Raw genomic sequence first — 19,542 nt, 5'->3', positions numbered from 1 at the left:
TTATGATTTTCATCTGGAATATGGGCCCATGCTTCACTTCCAAACACACGAAAGTGACTTACATCTGGTTTAATGGAACTCCAAGCTTCTTCTGGAGTGATATTCTCTAGAACCTTAGTAGGAGTGCGATTGATTATATAATTTGCACAATTAATTGCTTCGGCCCAAAAACTAAGACTGAGTCCTTTAGATTGCAGCATACAGTTAGCCATTTCCTTTAAGATGCGATTTTTCCTTTCAGCTACACCATTTTGTTGGGGAGTGTATGGAACAGTATGTTGCATTTGAATTCCATTTTCGGTGCAAAAGTTGATGAATGTGTTTTTAACATATTCTCCACCATTATCAGTTCTTAGCTTAAGAATTTGATGTCCAGATTGTTTTTCAACAAAGGCTTTGAAGGCCAAAAATGTGTTAAATACTTCGCTCTTGAGTTTTAAGAAGTATACCCAAGTGCGTCTAGAGAAATCATCAATGAAAGTTAAGAAGTACTTGCAGCCAGAGAATGAAGCAACAGGAAGAGGACCACATAAATCACTGTGCACAAGCTGTAAAGGGGCTGAGGCGTGCCAAGAGGCATGTTTGTCAAAACTGTCCCGATGATGTTTTCCGAGTACACATCCGGAACAAACACCATCTCTGCAAGATACCATAGGAAGACCTGTCACCATATTTTCTTTACATAGATGCTGAAGGGAGCGATAGTTTAAGTGACCAAATCACTCATGCCAAAGTTTGCTCACTTCATCATTATGAGCAACAAATACTGAGGGAAGATTTGATGACCCAAAGTTGTGAAACTTATACAACCTTGTGGAATCATCAACAAGACCAGTAGCTAGAATCTGTTTAGGATCTTTTAGATCCTTGATTACAACATCATGAGGTATAAATTCAACAATTTTACCTTCACCTAAATGAGTTATCTGATAGACAGATAGAAGGTTGCAGGATAAGGTTGGAACACATAATACATCATTAAACTGACCATTGTCTAGATGAACAGATCTAGTCCCTACAACATTAAGAGATCTATCATCACCAACATATATATTTTTGGTGTTACAATCATTTAAAGAAGAAAACATGGCTTGGTTTTTGGCCATGTGATAAGAGGCTCCAGAATCAATGAGCCACTCATGAGAATGAGAAGAAGAAGAAGATACATTTAATGCATAACCAGACTGAGATGATTGACAACGACATGCAGAAAGTGCCATTCCGGAAGTTGAAGTTGAAGTAGGCTCCACATGGATGTTATGTAATACCGAGGAGAAATGAATTCTTTGATTAATAAATTGCCTGTAGTACCCACATTGGGACAGGCCGTGGACTGTTTCCCTCTTTGAGGGTTTTAACCACGTCAAAAATACTGGCGTATTGATCTGTGATCTGGTTGTGAGCGGTGTCCTTTTGGTATTCTTTCTGAGGAACTTACCCTGTAAATTCCTACATGGTATCAGAGCTTGGCTTTGAGAAGCAACATCCAACCACACTTTGGTGTGATAATCAAAGTGCCATTCAGCTATGCAAAGATCCAGTCCAGCATCATTGCAGCAAACACATTGAACTACACATGCACTTCATCAGAAAGCTCATTCATGACCATGTTCTTGAAGTGCAATATTGTCCAACAGATGATCAGGTTGCAGACATCTTCACAAAAGCTCTCACAGAGGTGAAGTTCACTAAACTTTGATATATGCTTGGAGTTCAGGAAGTTGTCACTAATGGGGGATAGGCTCTAGTGCCTCCTTCCTTCTCCTATTGTGTCATATTTGTAAATCCTTCAATCCTATCCCAAGTTGTTCTTAAGGGGGGATGTTAGGATATTCCGACACATAGGATATAGTTAAGTTCAACTTGGTCTAGTGTAGAGTTAGGTATAGAGTTAGGTAAAGTGTGTTTCTTTACCGATTGTACATTTTGTAACTTACATAAGCTTCTCTCATGCACGGATTACCCGAACAATGACCCTCCATACGCTTTAAATAGAACTCATGGACCAATTGGGTGTCAAGCCACGGATCAAGTGTCGGTAATACCGAGGAGAGAATGAACCGTCGGATCACTACATATCGTGACCGTCGAATTGTAAGTTACAAAATGTACAATCGGTAAAGAAACACACTTTACCTAACTCTACACTAGACCAAGTTGAACTTAACTATATCCTATGTGTCGTAATATCCTAACACTTTCCCAGTGCATAATGGGATATAATGATGTAATTTTTGGACTACGTGCACTAATGCAAGGGTGAGATTATCATCTTGATCATAGTTAAGGAATGGACACAACAATTTTTTTCTCACACAGTAAATGACATGCTCACAGTTGTCATTCCCCTCTTGAACCAACACCCCAACATTATCAACATTGTATGCAAATAAATATAGGGTGTAATCCTTTATGAAATTAAGGGGACTAATGAGTGGATATTAGAATAGTGTGCTTTTTAAGGCATCAAAATACTATTGTTCCTATTCATTCAATTTTAAGGGGATACCTTGATGAAGAATGCATTAAAGACCATGAGCACAAGTAGCATAGTTAGGAATGAAGCATTGAAGAAATTTTCCCTTACGTTAGAGACTCTACAAAAAGAAAAACGTTTTTGGTGGTGGGATCTCTCAAATGGCTTAGACCTTGAGGGGTTTGACCATGACCTATTGCTAAGATAAAATGAATCCAAGCAAGCATCCAGTGGAGACAGAAATATGCACTTGAGGGGTTTCAAGTGAACCTTGTATTGTCTACATCTTAAAAAAATTGTGTGAAGATCCTTGAGATGTTGAGTGTGTTGTTTAGAATGAGCTATGAGGTCATCCAAGTAAGGCAGTATGAGGTGATCCATATCATGGAAAATGTTTCATGGTTCTCTAGAAAGTAGCTCTATTATTCTTGAGTAGAAAGGACATAGTATGGTAAGAACAAGTGCCCCATGATGTGGTGAAAGTTGTATTTTATTGATTTCTATGAAAATTTTGGATCTAATTATAGCATAAGAAAACATCCATAAAGGAGAAGGCCTCATATCCTGTACATGCATCAATAACTTCATCAATGAAAGGTGTAGGGAAATTATACTTGGAACATGCTCTGCTCAAATCACTGAAGTTAGTGAAAATGAGGATAGTGCCCTACTTTTTCATAATAGGGATAGAGTTAGAGATCCATGAGGTGTAAGTGATAGGATAGATGAACCTAGATTTTTGTAGCTTATCAATATTTTCTTTCATACCCATGGATTTGGATGGGTTTAGTGGACATTGGTTCTACCGTACAAAAAAAGAATTGGGCCATGTGTCAATATGGTGTTCCATGATGGTAAGGTCCAAACTAGGTATTTTGGCATATGACCAAGTGTAATATATTTGTATTGTTGGAAGAGGAAATTATAAGTGACTACTTTTAGGGAACAATTTTCCTTTAGTGATAACACTTCCATTATGCCTGGTTTAGTTGATATATTGAATTTGATATTTAGCGAGATGTTGGCCATGTTACCTTCTTGAAATGATTCTAGCACTAAATTAGGGCTCTTGAACCAATCGACATGCCTGGAAGGGATGAAGTCCTTTGTCTCAACTACACATACCTCAAACATATTGGATGAATGGAATGCATCTTACAGTAAGAAGTAGGAATGATGGTGCATGGTATCCCAAGGATAATCGGGTGTTGTTATGACTTTGAGAATGTCTTCATTCGAGTGAAAGAATTCGGAAAATGGTGGTAGTTCCTTAAAGTGTGATGAAGTAGATGTAGGCACGTGGAAGTACTGAATGTATCAGAAGTGTGTGACATCATGCATAATTCCATAGGGTCAATAGTTGAGGAAATAATGAAAACTAAATAGCTTGATACTACCCTATATGCTAATAACTTCATGAAGGGTGAATTTATTTTAACACTGATAAATGATGAGCATAAGATTGATGATATTCCCCCCATGGATGAGGAAATGAAGTAGATGTGCTCACAATTTTATTGGTCATTGGTGGTCAAAGGAGGTGACATTTATTTCCTTGGTCCTTACGAATGAGAAAGTATACCTCTGATGGTTGTATTAACATGGAGGTGTCAATAAGAGGTCTTGAGTTATTCCTTTCAAAAAAGGAGGAATTAGGGATGCTTAGAGAGTTGGTTATCTAATTAATGAGTAGATGAATCATCTCAAGGTGAGGTATGCATTACAATTGATCCATTATCTGGGTATGATGTACAATCATAATAAGACAAAGTAAGTGAAATTATTGTAATAAATGCATAATGCACACATATAAACATTCTCTTGATTCATTAACATAGACACATAATAGATAGTATAAATTTCTAAAGTGTTGGAAATAATACTGAGAAGGGAGGGTGAATCAGTATTTTATTTTGTAAGCTTAGGTGGGACCTTCTCATTTTCGAGTTTTTTTTTACATGTCCGTTATTCACCCCATTTCCAGGGAGGGTAGCACAAGAATCGAACCCAAGATCTCTGGTTCGGTGAGACTTCATTTCCACGGCCATTTCCACTTGAGCTACCCCATGCGGACGGGGGGTGAATCAGTATTATCAGATCAATTATTTTTCATTTCACAATTAAATTTGTATACGCTACTTCGGTTAGAAAATACCTCGTATGTACAAAATTTCAGTTAAGGAAACACGCGTATATGAGCAAACTTGTAAGTTAGATCATTCTTCAGATGTTAATCATTAATTTGTGCATCAAAACATATGAACAGTAACCAGGAACAGTAAAACAGAACAGGAAATCCCACATAATAACACTAGATATAAGGTGGAAACCCAATGTGGGTGAAAACCACCTGCTGCAATGCGTCTCTATCTTCTTTCAATTAGAAGCTTCTTTTTACAATGTTTTTGTACTGGTGCAGACTTATACCAGTACGCAGGTTTCAACCTGTAGAAGGCTACAACCTTCTCTCATTCTCCAGTTTCTCCTAGAAGGGAGCTACAACCACCTTAGCTCTTGTACTAGCTGAGGTACTAGTACATAGGTGCTGACCTACAATTATAGCTCCAAATCTCACTCTTATGGTTTGTGATGCTATACTCATGGCCTAGGGCAACCCCTCCTTCCAGACCTGGTCCTAAAATTTAAACAATAGTGTTTTATCCCTTATACGTGACATTGCCCTGAGTTAAACACGTGTATACGTGGGTCTGTGTATATCCAACCCGTGTATATGTATTAAAACACTTTAAAAAAATATAAAATTCCTTATTTTCGGGCGGAGATCGCGGGTTTTACCTGCTGATCACCTGTTAGTGCCCGTGGCCCAACTGTTCCCAACCAACTCCCAACTAAAAAACTACTTTGGGAGAGGTATAAAAAGACCTCAAAGGGAAGGCCTAAGGAGGAGAGAAGAGAGAGAAAGGTTATTATGCTGAGATTTTTCCCCTGACCAGGTCTGAAGTCCCTTGTGCCTTCTGCACTTCCCCCATTTGTACAGGAAACTCTTGTTTCCTTGTGTGTGTTGATGTTCATCCATTGCTTGTGACATCATGGAGAGAGTCATGGAAGGAGCTTGTTAAAGGCTTGAGGCTGGAACGGATCTAGAAGGAAGCTTTGCTTGGAGCCTGTTGAAGGTGATTCAGGTGAAAATATTCCTTTTTATGTACTCTATTTGTCTATAATAAAAGAAACACATGTCTTGGTTCCCGAAATGAATCTTCTTTATGTTAATGATAGTCATGTTTAGAATTCATATGTAAATGGTTGTTTGGATTTTGTAACTAACTACCTTTATTTATAACATGAAGATGGTTTCTTTATAAGTTTTTGTCCATATACTGTTGTGTTCTTTGAATTGGTTATTTTGCAGGACAAAAGAAAAGAAGGGAACTCCAAGAAGGGTTTGGACCCTAAAGGCCTTCTCAAACGTAGGACCTAAGGTACATACCCTTTACAGTAGAATTTTCTTATAATAGCATAATGGCTGTGTGAATGTGTGCTTCTTTGAATAGAAAACTTTCAGTCTGCTAGGGTTTCAACCCAAAAAGCCCTAGGGGAACATTTCAATCTATCACCTACAGAAGGCTTCTACCTTCACATTTCTTCCAGGGACCACGTTTCATAAATTTTCAGACTGGATCCATGAATATCAATCAAACTTCTAATAAATCTACAACAACCAATCTTCTTTGCACAAAATACTGAATCAACCAATAACTTCTCAGAATGTTGTAACCAGAAAAACAATACCAGTAACCAGACACCAATTCTGAACCCAGAACACTGTAGCAATAAACAGAGGCAACTAAAACATATTTCAAGAGACGTACGCTACTTCACCAATAGAAACCTGTGTACATACGCAGCTATGCCAAAACCAACCAGCGTATATGCAGTCTTCACTTGCTTAACCTGCGTGTATACATGCCTCTGCCATGCCGAACCTGTGTACAGATCTATAAAAGATAATTTATCCTCAGACGTTAGTTATACCCAGATTATCAGTTTTATAGATCTAATCATGCGCCAAATATAACAGATCAAAATCACACAATGATACTACTATTCAAGCCTTGAGATCTTGACCCATCAATAGAACTTAACCATCTTGTAATGTTTAGGTTCCTCCTTGATTCAGGTTCAGCTATGTCTCACCAACCAATCACCAATATTCCAGATCTTGCTTCTCTTCAGATATTCAATGCATAAGTTGATCCCTTGCCAAATGATCTCCTTCCCTTTTTATAGTCTAGGCCTTACTCAAACCATGGTCCAAAACCATAGAGATCCAATACTAGGGACCCAATACCTAGGTTTAATACTTAGAAAGCAATACCAAGGATAAAAAACCATAGGTTCGAATATGTCGGACTAAATACCATGGACCAACCATAATATTTCCCACATGTACGCGCTTTTCTTTGCATGAAAGTGCATGCATACGTATACGCGCCTTCTGATCGGTAGACCCGCGTGTATACGCGACTTTGTCAAGATGAACCTGCGTATACCTCATTTTCTTTCATTCTGAGAGCCTGAACTGTGATCTACCTTTTTGAGTGAGTTGCCATCAAGGACAACACCTGTGCCATAGTGCCAAACCTATGCCATAATGCCAACAATCTCCCCCTTTGGACTTGATGGCAACCCCAAGTCACTCAAAAACATTCTCCCCCTTTGACATCAAGGGCAAAGGGATGTGCTCCCCCTGAATACATGCTGAATCCTCTGCTCTGCTGTGTTGTCCAAGCTCCCCCTGACTGTAGGCAAGGTCTGCAAGAAGATGATCTACAAAAAAAACATGACTTTATACATTATAACTGACCTTCCTATCACCAAAGACTCATACATACATCCATCTCCCAACCAAGTGGGGATATACCAGGATTGACTCATCCACCCAACCAGATGACAAATAAGTACATTACATCATTCATCCCAGGCATAGTGGGGAAACCAACATAGGCCGTTACATGACCTTGATAAAAGAAATATAAGACATAGAGACAAAATATCTACAGCAAGACTCTGACAGATATCAACAACAAACATCAGCAGCATTTGTCAATCATTATTCAGACCAGCACCCATGTTCTCCTTCTTCACCTATTCCACCTGAAATCAAACCAACTGAATTTGAACCAAGATAATGCCAACAATGCATTATTAGAAGAATATATGCTCCCCCTGAACCTGTGCCAGATGGTCTCTGTTAGACCCATATCAGCCTCTTTTCATCCTGAGCCTGGCCCCACTGCTTTTTCTTCAAACCAACATATACGCGACTGTATCTTAATAAACCGACGTATGTACGCAGATCCTCCTCATTCAACTCGCGTACAACCATTTTTCTCTGAAACAGACAGGATTCAACAGCAAGATGATGCATCAACTACCCCCATCTTCTGTCTGAGGTATTCAAATGTCTCCCTAGGCAGTGGTTTGGTGAGAATATCAGCAACTTGTTCCTTAGAGGGAACATACTCCAATTTGACCTTTTGTTCCAGCACTTGTTCCCGGAGAAAATGATACTTGATCGGTATGTGCTTAGTCTTTGAATGCATGACAGGATTCTTTGAGATACTGATTGCACTTGTATTATCACAAAAAATGGAGATAGGTGGAGTACAAGTGATTTGAAGATCTTGCAATGTTTGCATCATCCAAAGGAGTTGTGTGCAGCAAGATGCAGCAGCTACATATTCTGCTTCAGCTGTAGATAAAGCAATAGAACTTTGTTTCTTGTTGAACCAAGATACTAATCTAGGACCCATGAAGAATGCACCACCACTAGTGATTTTTCTGTCATCCACGCTTCCTGCCGAATCTGCATCTGTATATGCATGAAGTGTGAGATCTGTACCTCTAGGATACAATAAGCCATAGTTTTGAGTTCCTTGAAGATACTTGAAAATTCTCTTAACTGCCTGAAGATGAGTTTCCTTTGGATTTGCCTGAAACCTTCCAACTATTCCCACTGCATGCATAATGTCTGGTCGGGTACTTGTTAGATAAAGTAGACTACCATTCATGGATCTATAGGTTGGTTGATGTACTGTTGCCGATTCATCATTTGCGCTAAGGCTGCATCCTATCACCATAGGGCTACATACTGGTTTTGAATCCTCCATCCCATATTTCTTCAAGATCTGCTTGAGATACTTGGTTTGTGATAGAAAGATGCCATCTTTGTTTTGTTGGACTTGTAAACCAAGAAAATATGTGAGCTCACCAAACATAGCCATTTCAAACTCTTTCTACATTACTAAGGCAAAATTTTGACTCATGTCTTCTTCATTGCTACCAAAGATGATATCATCAACATACACAACAAGTATTAGTAACTTATCATTGTCAATTTTTATATGAAGATTGCTATCACTTGATCCTTTTATAAAACCTTGTTGACGGAGGTATTTATCTAAGCGATAATACCAAACCCTTGGAGCCTGTTTAAGGCCATATAGAGCCTTTTTGAGTCTGCATACAAGCTTTGGATCATTTCCAAGGATAAACACATCTGGTTGCTCAATATACACTTCTTCATCCAAGTCTCCATTTGGAAAAGCAGACTTCATGTCCATTTGAAATACTTTGAACTTCTGAAAGCTAGAAAGAGCAAGGAACATCCTTATGGCCTCTAGTCTGGCAACTGGTGCAAAATTTTCTTCAAAGTCAATGCCTTCCTATTGAGCATACCATTTGCAAACAAGTTTGGCCTTGTTTCTAATCAAATCTCCATTTTCATTCAGCTTATTTTTGAATATCCATTTTGTTCCTATGACATTCTTATCTTTTGGTCTAGGAACCAACTCCCAAGTGTTATTCTTTTTTATCTGCGCAAGTTCTTCCTCCATGGATTTTACCCAGCATTCATATTTGCATGCCTCTCTTACATTTTGTGGTTCAGTGGAGGAAATCAATGCTAGATAGCTTGAAGCTTCTGAAATGGTCCTTCTTTTCTGTACACCTGCCTCTTTTTTGCCCCAAAATTTGAGATTCTAGATGATTCTTCTGAACATACCTAGATGGAGTCTTTTCTTCTAGCCTTATCTGTTCTTTTGGTGATTCATGGGTTTCTTCTTCATCATTAATCTGATTTGATGTTGATGGATAGTCGTCATCATCCTCGAAATCTTCAGATCTTACCTGCCTAGGAGTGCTTCCTTCTTCATCAACCACTACATCAATACTTCCAACAATTTTTCCAAGCCTTTTATTGTAACATTTGTATGCTTTGCTGTGGGGAGAGTAACCAAGGAGAGTGTCTTCATCTGCTCTAGGTTCAAACTTGCCAATATTTTCATCAGTATTTTTGATGTAGCATTTGCTCCAAAAATTTTTGAAGTATTTTACCGTGGGAGTCTTACCATACCATAGTTCGTGAGGAGTCTGAGTGTTGTTTACCCAGACGTTTGTCTTGTTGAGAATAGTAACTGCTGCAAATGCGGCTTCACCCCAGAAGGTTGTGGGAGTTCCAGACTCATCAAGCATAGCATGAGCCATTTGTTGAACTTTTCTGTTCATCCTTTCCACTACTCCATTTTGCTGAGGAGTCCTTGTAGTAGAGAATTCCCTCATTCCATGTTCTTCACAAAAATCGAAAAACTCATTCGAGGTAAATTCCCCTCCTCGATCAGACCTGAGGCATTTGATCCTGTGATCTGATTCGTTTTCCACCAAGGCTTTGAATGATTTGAACTTTTCGAAAGCTTCATCTTTATGCTTCATAAGTCCTATCCAACACATCCTGGAAAAGTCGTCAATGAACAATATAAAGTATTCTTCTCCTCGAGGTGACCTTTTCCTAGATGGACCACATACATCAGTATGGAGAAGTTCAAGTGGCCTGTTAGCTGATCCTTCCTTCTCAGGGAAATTAGTTCTGGTTTGCTTACCAAATTGACATGATTTTCATATTGTATTGTCTGGAATTCTGATGTCCGGTAGATCACGAATTGCCTGATACTTGCATGCTTTCCTTATCTGTGAGAAGCTTAGATGCCCCAATCTTCTGTGCCATAGCCAGTGTTCAACATTCTTGCTTAGATAGCATTGTTGTTGTCCTCCTTTGAGTATATATAAATTATTTGGAGTTCTTATGCCTTTGATCATTGTTTATCCTATCTGAAGCTCACGAACAATGCATCCATTTGATCGAAATATTACTTCATTTCCTTAATCACACATTTGACTAACACTTAATAAATTATGCTTTAAGCCATCAACATACATAACATTTCCAGCCTTGACCTTTTCTTTCAAAAGAACAGAACCTTTACCTTTTATGAGTGCAGGGGTGTCATTTCCAAATGAGTCCTTCTTTTCCTTTTCTAAGGCACTATATGACTGAAGTTTATCTTTATCACCTGTCATATGTTTTGAGCATCCACTGTCGATGTACCATTGATTTTCCTGTCCTTTCGCATATAAGGCTATCCCACATCTTTCTGGTAGCGGTTCTTTCTTTCTCCATGTTTTGGGACTTAATGAAGCTTGCTCCTTATGAGTTGTTTATCGAAACCTACTCCTACATTTAGAATCTTCATGACCGAAGTTGTTACAAATAGAACATTCTATTTCATTTTCAAGATTAGAAAAGTTGTTGTAGGTTCTTTCATGATTCCAGTCATGCTCCTTTGCTTTTGTGCTTCTCTGGTCATGATGGTCTTGTAGGCCACACATTGAGCTGCTTTATGTCCAAAGTTATGGCAAGAGAAGCATTGGCCATTGAAGAAATTCCTACGATCATCAAACCTTCCATTGTAATAGCCATTCATTCTTGAGGTAAATTGAGAATGATTTACCTGTGGTTGGTTGTAGCTTTTGTTCATCCTTGAAGTAGATTGCCCTCGATTTACTTGGTGATTTCTGTTCATTCTTGAAGTAAATTGTCCCTGATTTACCTGGTGATCTCCATTGGGCCTTTGCTGTTGATTGTCAACCTATTCACTTCTCCTTGTAGCCTCAAGATAACTTTTGGAGGTAGATGGCTTCTGTGCTTGAGATGTTTCTTTGGTGTACCCAAGACCTGTCTTGATTAGAGGAGAACGCTGCACTTTGATAATCTCATCTAAGGTTTCAGATCCTTTAGCAAATCTAAGATTAAGAGCTTTCGTTTTCTCAATGTCCTTTCTAAGTCCCACAATTTCACATTCTAACTTTTCATTGTGTTTCTCCATTTCAGCAAGTTGGGATGTCAGAGTATCTATAATCATATTTTTCTCTTCTAAGAAAATTTTGAGTTTAGAAATTTCTTCATAAAGACTTTCTTCATCTATAGCATCCAAGAAATCATCATCTTCAAAAGCCATCAAAAGTCTATAATCATTACCTTGTTCATCTTCATCACTACTTGAAAGTCCATCACTGTCTTCATGTGTATAATAGCTCTTCTTACTTACATTCTGTTTTCTATTCCATCTAACTGGTTCCTTACCTTTGTTGATCTTACCTTTATGAGGACACTTTGTAGCATGGTGACTGACTCTTCCACAAGCAAAACATTTGAAAGGTAGCTTACCTCTGAATCTTCCAGAACCCCGTTGAAGGTTCTTGACAAAATTTGATTCTTCCTCTTCTTCTGACATATGTCTTGAGTCATCACCTTTTCCTGAGGCTTTGAATGTGGCTTCTCTCTTGTCTGATGGTCCCCCTTTTCTCATTTTGTAAGCGGTTAGGATTCCGTGTAGCTGTGACATGGTAGGGCTTTGTAGATTCAATTTTTCTTCTATGGCGGAAACTTTTGATTCAAACTTAGAAGACAAAGACCTTAGAACTTTTTCAACCAAAACAAATTCTTTTATTTCTTCACCCAAATCTTTCATACAATTGACAATCTCATCTATACTAGGAAATAGTTAGCCACACATTCATCATTTTACATTCTGAGATTTTCATATTGAATTTTGAGAGTTTGTAGTTTTGTTCGTTTTACGTGTTCATCTCCTTCATAGCTCAGAATGATCTTGTCCCATATTTCTTTTGCAGTTTTGAGTTGCAGAACCTTGACAAATTCTGATTGAGATAGGCTCCCTAATAGAGTATTGATAGCCTTCGCATTTGTTTCATACTGCTTCTTACCAACTGTATCTGTAGGAGTTGCTGATGGAAAAGTGTATCATGTTTCCACAATATCCCAAACTTCTGTACCAAGATATTGAAGATAAGTAGCGATTCTTACCTTCCAATAGACGAAGTTGCTTCCATCAAAAATCGGTGGCCTGATTGATGCTTCTCTTTCGTAGTTGCTCATGATGATAGATCTTCCTTCAAGCGATCAAGATTCTTCAGAAGGAACTGCTCTGATACCAATTGTTGGAAATAATACTGAGGGGGGGAGGGTGAATCAGTATTACCAGATCAATTATTTTTCATTTGACAATTAAATTTGTATACGCTACTTCGGTTATCAAATACCGCGTATGTACAAAACTTCAGTTAAGGAAACACGCGTATATGAGCATACTTGTAAGTTATCTCGTTCTTCAGATGTTAATCATTAATCTGTGCATCAAAACATATGAACAGTAACCAGGAACAGTAAAACAGAACAGACAATCACACATAAGAACACCAGATATAAGGTGGAAACCCAATGTGGGTGAAAACCACCTGCTGCAATGCGTCTCTATCTTCTTTCAATTAGAAACTTCTTTTTACAATGTTTCTGTACTGGTGCAGACTTATACCAGTACGCAGGCTTCAACCTACAGAAGGCTACAACCTTCTCTCATTCTCCAGTTTCTCTTGGAAGGGAGCTACAACCCCCTTAGCTCTTGTACTAGCTGAGGTACTAGTACGTAGGTGCTGACCTATAGAAGGCTTCTACCTTCTCTTTTCTTCCAGGGACCACGTTTCATAAATTTTCAGACTGGATCCATGAATATCAATCAAACATCTAATAGATCTGCAACAACCAATCTTCTTTGCACAAAATACTGAATCAACCAATAACTTCTCAGAATGTTGTAACCAGAAAAATAGTACCAGTAACCAGACACCAATTCTGAACCCAGAACACTGCAGCAATAAACAGAGGCAGCTAAAACATATTTCAAGAGACGTACACTACTTCACCAATAGAAACCTGCGTACATACACAACTATGCCAAAACCAACCAGCGTATACGCAGTCTTCACTTGCTTAACCTGCGTGTATACGCGCCTCTGCCGTGCCAAACTTGCGTATAGATCTATAAAAGATAATTTATCCTCAGACGTCAATTATACCCAGATTATCAGTTTTATAGATCTAATCATGCGCCAAATATAACAGATCAAAATCACACAATGATACTATTATTCAAGCCTTGAGATCTTGACCCATCAATAGAACTTAACCATCTTGTAATGTTTAGGTTCCTCCTTGATTCAGGTTCATCCATCTCTCACCAACCAATCACCAGTCTTCCAGATCTTGCTCCTCTTTAGATATTCAATGCATAAGTTGATCCCTTTCCAAATGATCTCCTTCCCTTTTTATAGTATAGGCCTTACTCAAACCATGCTCCAAAACCATAGAGATCCAATACTAGGGACCCAATACCTGGGTTTAATACTTAGAAAGCAATACCAAGGATCAAAAACCATAGGTTTGAATATGTCGGACTAAATACCATGGACCAACCATAAGATTTCCCACATGTACGCACTTTTCTTTGCATGAAAGTGCGTGCATACATATACGCGCTTTCTGATCGGTAGACCCATGTGTATACGCGACTTTGTCAAGATGAACCTGCGTATACCTCATTTTCTTTCATTCTGAGAGCCTGGATTGTGATTTGCCTTTCTGAGTGAGTTGCCATCAAGGACAACACCTGTGCCATAGTACCAAACCTATGCCATAATGCCAACATAAAGATCTCTCTAAGGTTGGTGGGACCATTGTATTAACTATGGTTGATTGATGCAATGTGACTAATGCATCTCGATATCAAGGGAGATCCAGGTAATGGTAAGTGTAGTGGTTGTGTTTGGGACAAATGGCACATGGATGATTGACACAAAAATATTTGTTGTGGATTCATGGAGTTCCATTAGTTTGTGGAGATGAGAGAAAAAGGAGGTTCTTTAGCTTTGGTAAGGTAGGGCATAATTTGGTAGGGTGGACTTTAGTGCTATAAAGGGAAAATGAGGGAATGACCCTAGGAGTAAGGAACACCATTCTTTTTAGGAACGATGATAAGCAGTGACACCCATTGATTGTCAAATATTGGATAAATAAAATTAGCTCTCATCAAAAAGTCAACCCAACTTTGACTCCTTCTAACTTTCACATCCAAACTCGGATCCCAGGAAGCTGTGCCATGGAGGGAGGTGCCATGTAGCACAGCAGAAAAATGACCATTGTGTTGGAACCAGGTTTCCGCACCCTAGGGATGTCTTGATGGTGCCCATCTCAATTCGTGACAAGTGATCTGGTGTTGCATTTAGGCGTCCTTTAATTGTCCACAAGATGGGACATTATGCGACTAATTGCCCATCGAAGAAGTCCAAGAAGGACCTTACCCAATGGGAAGACACTTCAAGGTAAAAATGGATCATGCTAGTCTTAAAGATTTCATCAAACTTATTTTTCTACTTACCTCCAACCTATTTCTTGGTTCTAGATGGTCTTCTATTTGCACTATGTGGCTTTATGGGAGTTTGATTACCCAACATTAGGACCAGTTGTGCATAATAGTTAATCATCGCCACTGACATGGGGAATTTTGTAGGAGGTGCTAAGTACCAGACAATGAAATCCAAAACCATATTAGGGAGGGTCATTGTGGCCATCACTTGATGTGATTTAAAGCTAGGTGTTGGGTACAAGGTATGAGTGACAGAGTAAGGAATGTAGGGTGAACCACTCATAAATGCCATGTTAAGCTCAACCTTAGACCTATAATTATGAATAAGTGGGCTTCTTTAAGGTATGTACCTAGGAGAGAATAATCATGAATTTCTCGATCCTAATATTGTAAATGAAGGGAAAAGATCATGTTGTGGTCCAACAAGTGGTACCACATTATCTATTTTTATTGAGGATGTAGGTTGATAATGCATAAGTTGGTTAATAGTGATAATCTTTCCATTATGGGGAAATCTCATTGTGTGAAAATCTAAAGAGGATATAACTTTCATAGCATACATGTAGGTTTTCCCAAGCAAGAAATTGTAATGAAAGGGGCATCAAGGACCTCAATGACCATTAAGCTAATTTTTCATACAACTTCCATAGGTATGTCCTAATAGAAGATGATTGATTGTGAAGGGTGACCATCATATTCCCTCAAAGTGATAAACGAGGTGATGAGTTCAAGGGGCTTGAGTTTTTTGCACTTTGTTTTAGATATGATGCATGTTGATGAGTGGTAACATTAAGGATAACGATAGCTATCTGAAAGAAAAATAATGATGGTATTTTTTGTTTGGAATTATTAAGATAAATGCGATTAGACATAAGTTAGAAAGGTGAATTTCTCATAATCTTGAAAGCAATGTCTTTTGTTGAGTGGGGCATGTTTGTAGTACCTATAGTGATAACATGGTAGTAGGTGATTTAGCCAAATCATCCACTATAATATAATTATGAGTCTCTTTTTGTGATAATTATGAATGTTGTGTCTTAGAAGTCCCTTGGTTATTCTAGAAATAGGGTCTATATTGGGATATGGGATCATTAAGGGCGTAGTGACAGAAGAGGAAATGACATAAAATGAAGCAGGGTTAGGATCAAGATGCATGCCATAATTGCAATGGCACATTTGGAGGAGGAAATTCATAATTCATATACATATCCTAGTTAATGGAATCTTCTGGTTTTCCTACCAAACAAGTGGTGAAGTGGGAAGAACCTACCTCTTGCTAGTTGGCTACCGCACCCTTTTGAGGAAAGGGAGTTTGTAACATGGTAGGTTCTTGAGTGGTTCCTTATTGGCCACTAGGGCCATGATTACCCATAACCTCTTTTATATGTTTAAATTTTGTGATCTTGAGGTAGTGATGTGTATAGTGACTGTACTCCCTACATAGTGCACAAGGAAAACCATTGTTCTTACCTTGATTTTTTGGGTTGTCGTTACCTTTGTTGGGGGGTACCAATGGTGATCTAGAGGTAGTGGTGTGTATAGTGACTGTACTCCCCACACAGTGAATAAGGAAAATTGTTTTGGATATAATTATTCTAACATCGCCACTTGTGGGTTGTTGTTACCTTGGTTGGGAGGTTGATTACGGTTTTGAGGGTTCTCCATCCTATGGATTCTACAGTTGATAGTTCTCCCCCTTGCAGATTCTACTCTTCAGGGTTTCACCCAACCCCTTGTTAGTATGGAATATTTATGCAAGTGATAACAAATCCTTTCACTTAAGTTATAGGTGACTTATAACTCTAAGAACAAAATACGGTTATGTATATGCTTCAGGTCAACAACAAAATGTTAGAAAACCCTGCAACAAAATATAATATGAAAATAGAAACACATAATGATAGTAATATAATTGTAATAACCCAATGGAGAGTATGAAATATCAATTTTATTAATCAAGAATAATACACCTGGTGAGGAGCAATTACAGAATTGGGCTTGTAGATCCCCTTTCATGGGATGGGTCCTTCTTGACCTTGCACTTCAACAATGTGCTTCTCTCTCTCAATATGTGGTATGTAATGGGAAGAAAAGAAAACAAAAGGTGATTGAACTCAAGTGGGAGATCAAATGTTGTGAGACAATAATGGGGATGATGAAAATGGTCATGGTCAAGAATGGAGAGAAAACCCTCTATTTATAACAAAATATTGGAATAGATTGAGAATTAGAAAATAATAAAATATTATTGACTAAACTAAAATCTAGTCATTGTGAATATTTTATTATATTTTTGAGAGGGAAAAGCTATTAAAAATAGTCAAATATATTTATTTAGAAGTGGTTGAAGTAATTAATAAATAAAAATGATTTATTAATTAATTTGTGAGAATTAAGACAAAAATGAATTGGAAATAATTATTAAATAATGTTTTAACAATTATTTCATAAGGAAAATAGGGGATAAATAAGGAATAATGAATAAATAATTATTTATTTAATTATTGCAAGGTTATTAAGTCAAAAGTGATAAGAAATAATCATCAAATAACTATTTCATAATTATTTCTAGAGAATATTAAATAAATAATGATTTATTTAATTATTCTCATGGGGTTTTTAGATTTTAATGAGAAATAATTTAGGAAAATGGTTCACTAAATTATTTCCTATGGTGAAATTGGGTTTTATCATGGTAAAATTCATCCTACATGGTGTATTATGATTAACTTAGTTAGCTAGGTGACATTTTTTTGGTGATAACACCCCTAGTTTCCTTTTTTCTTATTCATTCATTTCTTCATCTCATTATTTTGTTGGGAAGGGGAGTTTCTCATATTGAGTCGTTTAAAGGCTTGTTGTTGTGGAAAGGAACGTTTGACAAAGTTGAAACCTCCATACTATTGATGATGTTAGTTTTCAAAGGTAGGTTGGGGTGGGCACTGGAAGGGGTAATAAAGGTTCCCTACAAAGGATTACCATATGTACTCTGGGATGTGGGCACCCTATCAGAATTCCACAAGGTATTGTAAATGGTGCCTTGAATGGAGGGGGTGTTGAGTGTAGATGGAATGTTTTTAAAATACCTTCCTTGATCTGTAAATTGGCATGGATATTCCATTGAATAATTCATCACAATAGATTTAATAAAAATATGTTAAAATCAGAAATCTATATTATGAGGGTTAATTTTCCTTAGGTTTTTTGGATTTATTAAATTACAATTTATGCTTGTGCATGAAATATATGAAATGAAGAAAATATAGAATACATAAAGCCACCACTCACAAATCAAAATAATACCAAGATATGACCTAGAAAACCCTTTTAGGAGAAAACCTAGCTAGAAGGTGAGGCTACTCTGCTTTGTCTTTCTTTGAATGGAAATGGTGAAAATACGAAGTAGTGATACCTATCGTCCACGAGTTGATATAGAATACATTTCCTCTCTATTCTTCCCTCTCTATATCCACCCTCATAAACTCTACTCATTTATGGAACAAAATGCACTAGAATAGAATGAAACCCATTTCATCCTCATGCCTCAGTTATAACACAAACCAATAGCAAACTAGGGGATAAATTTGACCCATTCAACTCTGAATATGAATTACAACTCAACCCTTCTAGATTATTATTCATAGGGACCACGTGGCTAACCCATTTTCAATGAGTAATAGGGCCTGCTGTGGCATCCTCTTGATTATGGTGGTCAATCATGATAGGTCAACTTTCGAGAGGCATAACTTCTGCATCTAAACTCTCATTTACATGATTATTACAATGTTGGAAAGATATTCAAGTGTAGAATATTTGTGGGGATGAAACACTCAAGTGGAAAATTTTTACCCACAAATATTTCATTTAAGGCCTCAAACTAGCCTTAGAAGGTTTATGACCCTATTTCTCCAAACTAGGTCTCGCCACTAAAATTGCTCCTATATGTTGATTTCTTTGATACCGGCCCCTAAAAGAATTGAGATGGATGCAAATAAATATACTGATCCAATCAATATCATTCATACCATGGGTGTAGGTGTAGATGGTGCCCCACCCATATTTGGAAATACGGGGGGTAGCCCATATGGATTTCCATGAGCGTGATTTCCAAAGGGTGCATGGTTCCTTGGGTGTGGGTTATGCTAGTATATATACCCAATAATTGCATTTTATATGTTTTATTACCCTAATTTTAATTGGTTGAAAGTTTGAGGGTGAGGATCATCTACGATAACTATATAAAGGTATCTTGACTATGTAAATTAGCTCAAATTTCCGAGCTTCATAATAGCCTCTTCCTCATTCTATGGTATAGTGTTTGCGACATGTTTTACTACTACTAGAAAGAGTGATCAAAGGAAGAAATATAAGAGAATTTCAAGGGTAACTTCAATCTTGCAAACACTATAGAATCTATGTCATTCATGAATGTGGTATGCAATATGGGTTAAAGAGGCTTCCTAAACTCTGAAAGTAATTTGAATCTTG

This window comes from Pinus tabuliformis, chromosome X, assembly GCF_031772625.1.
Source record: "Pinus tabuliformis cultivar Carrire ecotype Pingquan chromosome X, CPIR1, whole genome shotgun sequence".
Taxonomy (NCBI): domain Eukaryota; kingdom Viridiplantae; phylum Streptophyta; class Pinopsida; order Pinales; family Pinaceae; genus Pinus; species Pinus tabuliformis.
The sequence above is the reverse complement of the archived record's forward strand: the minus strand, read 5'-3'. Positions refer to the sequence as shown.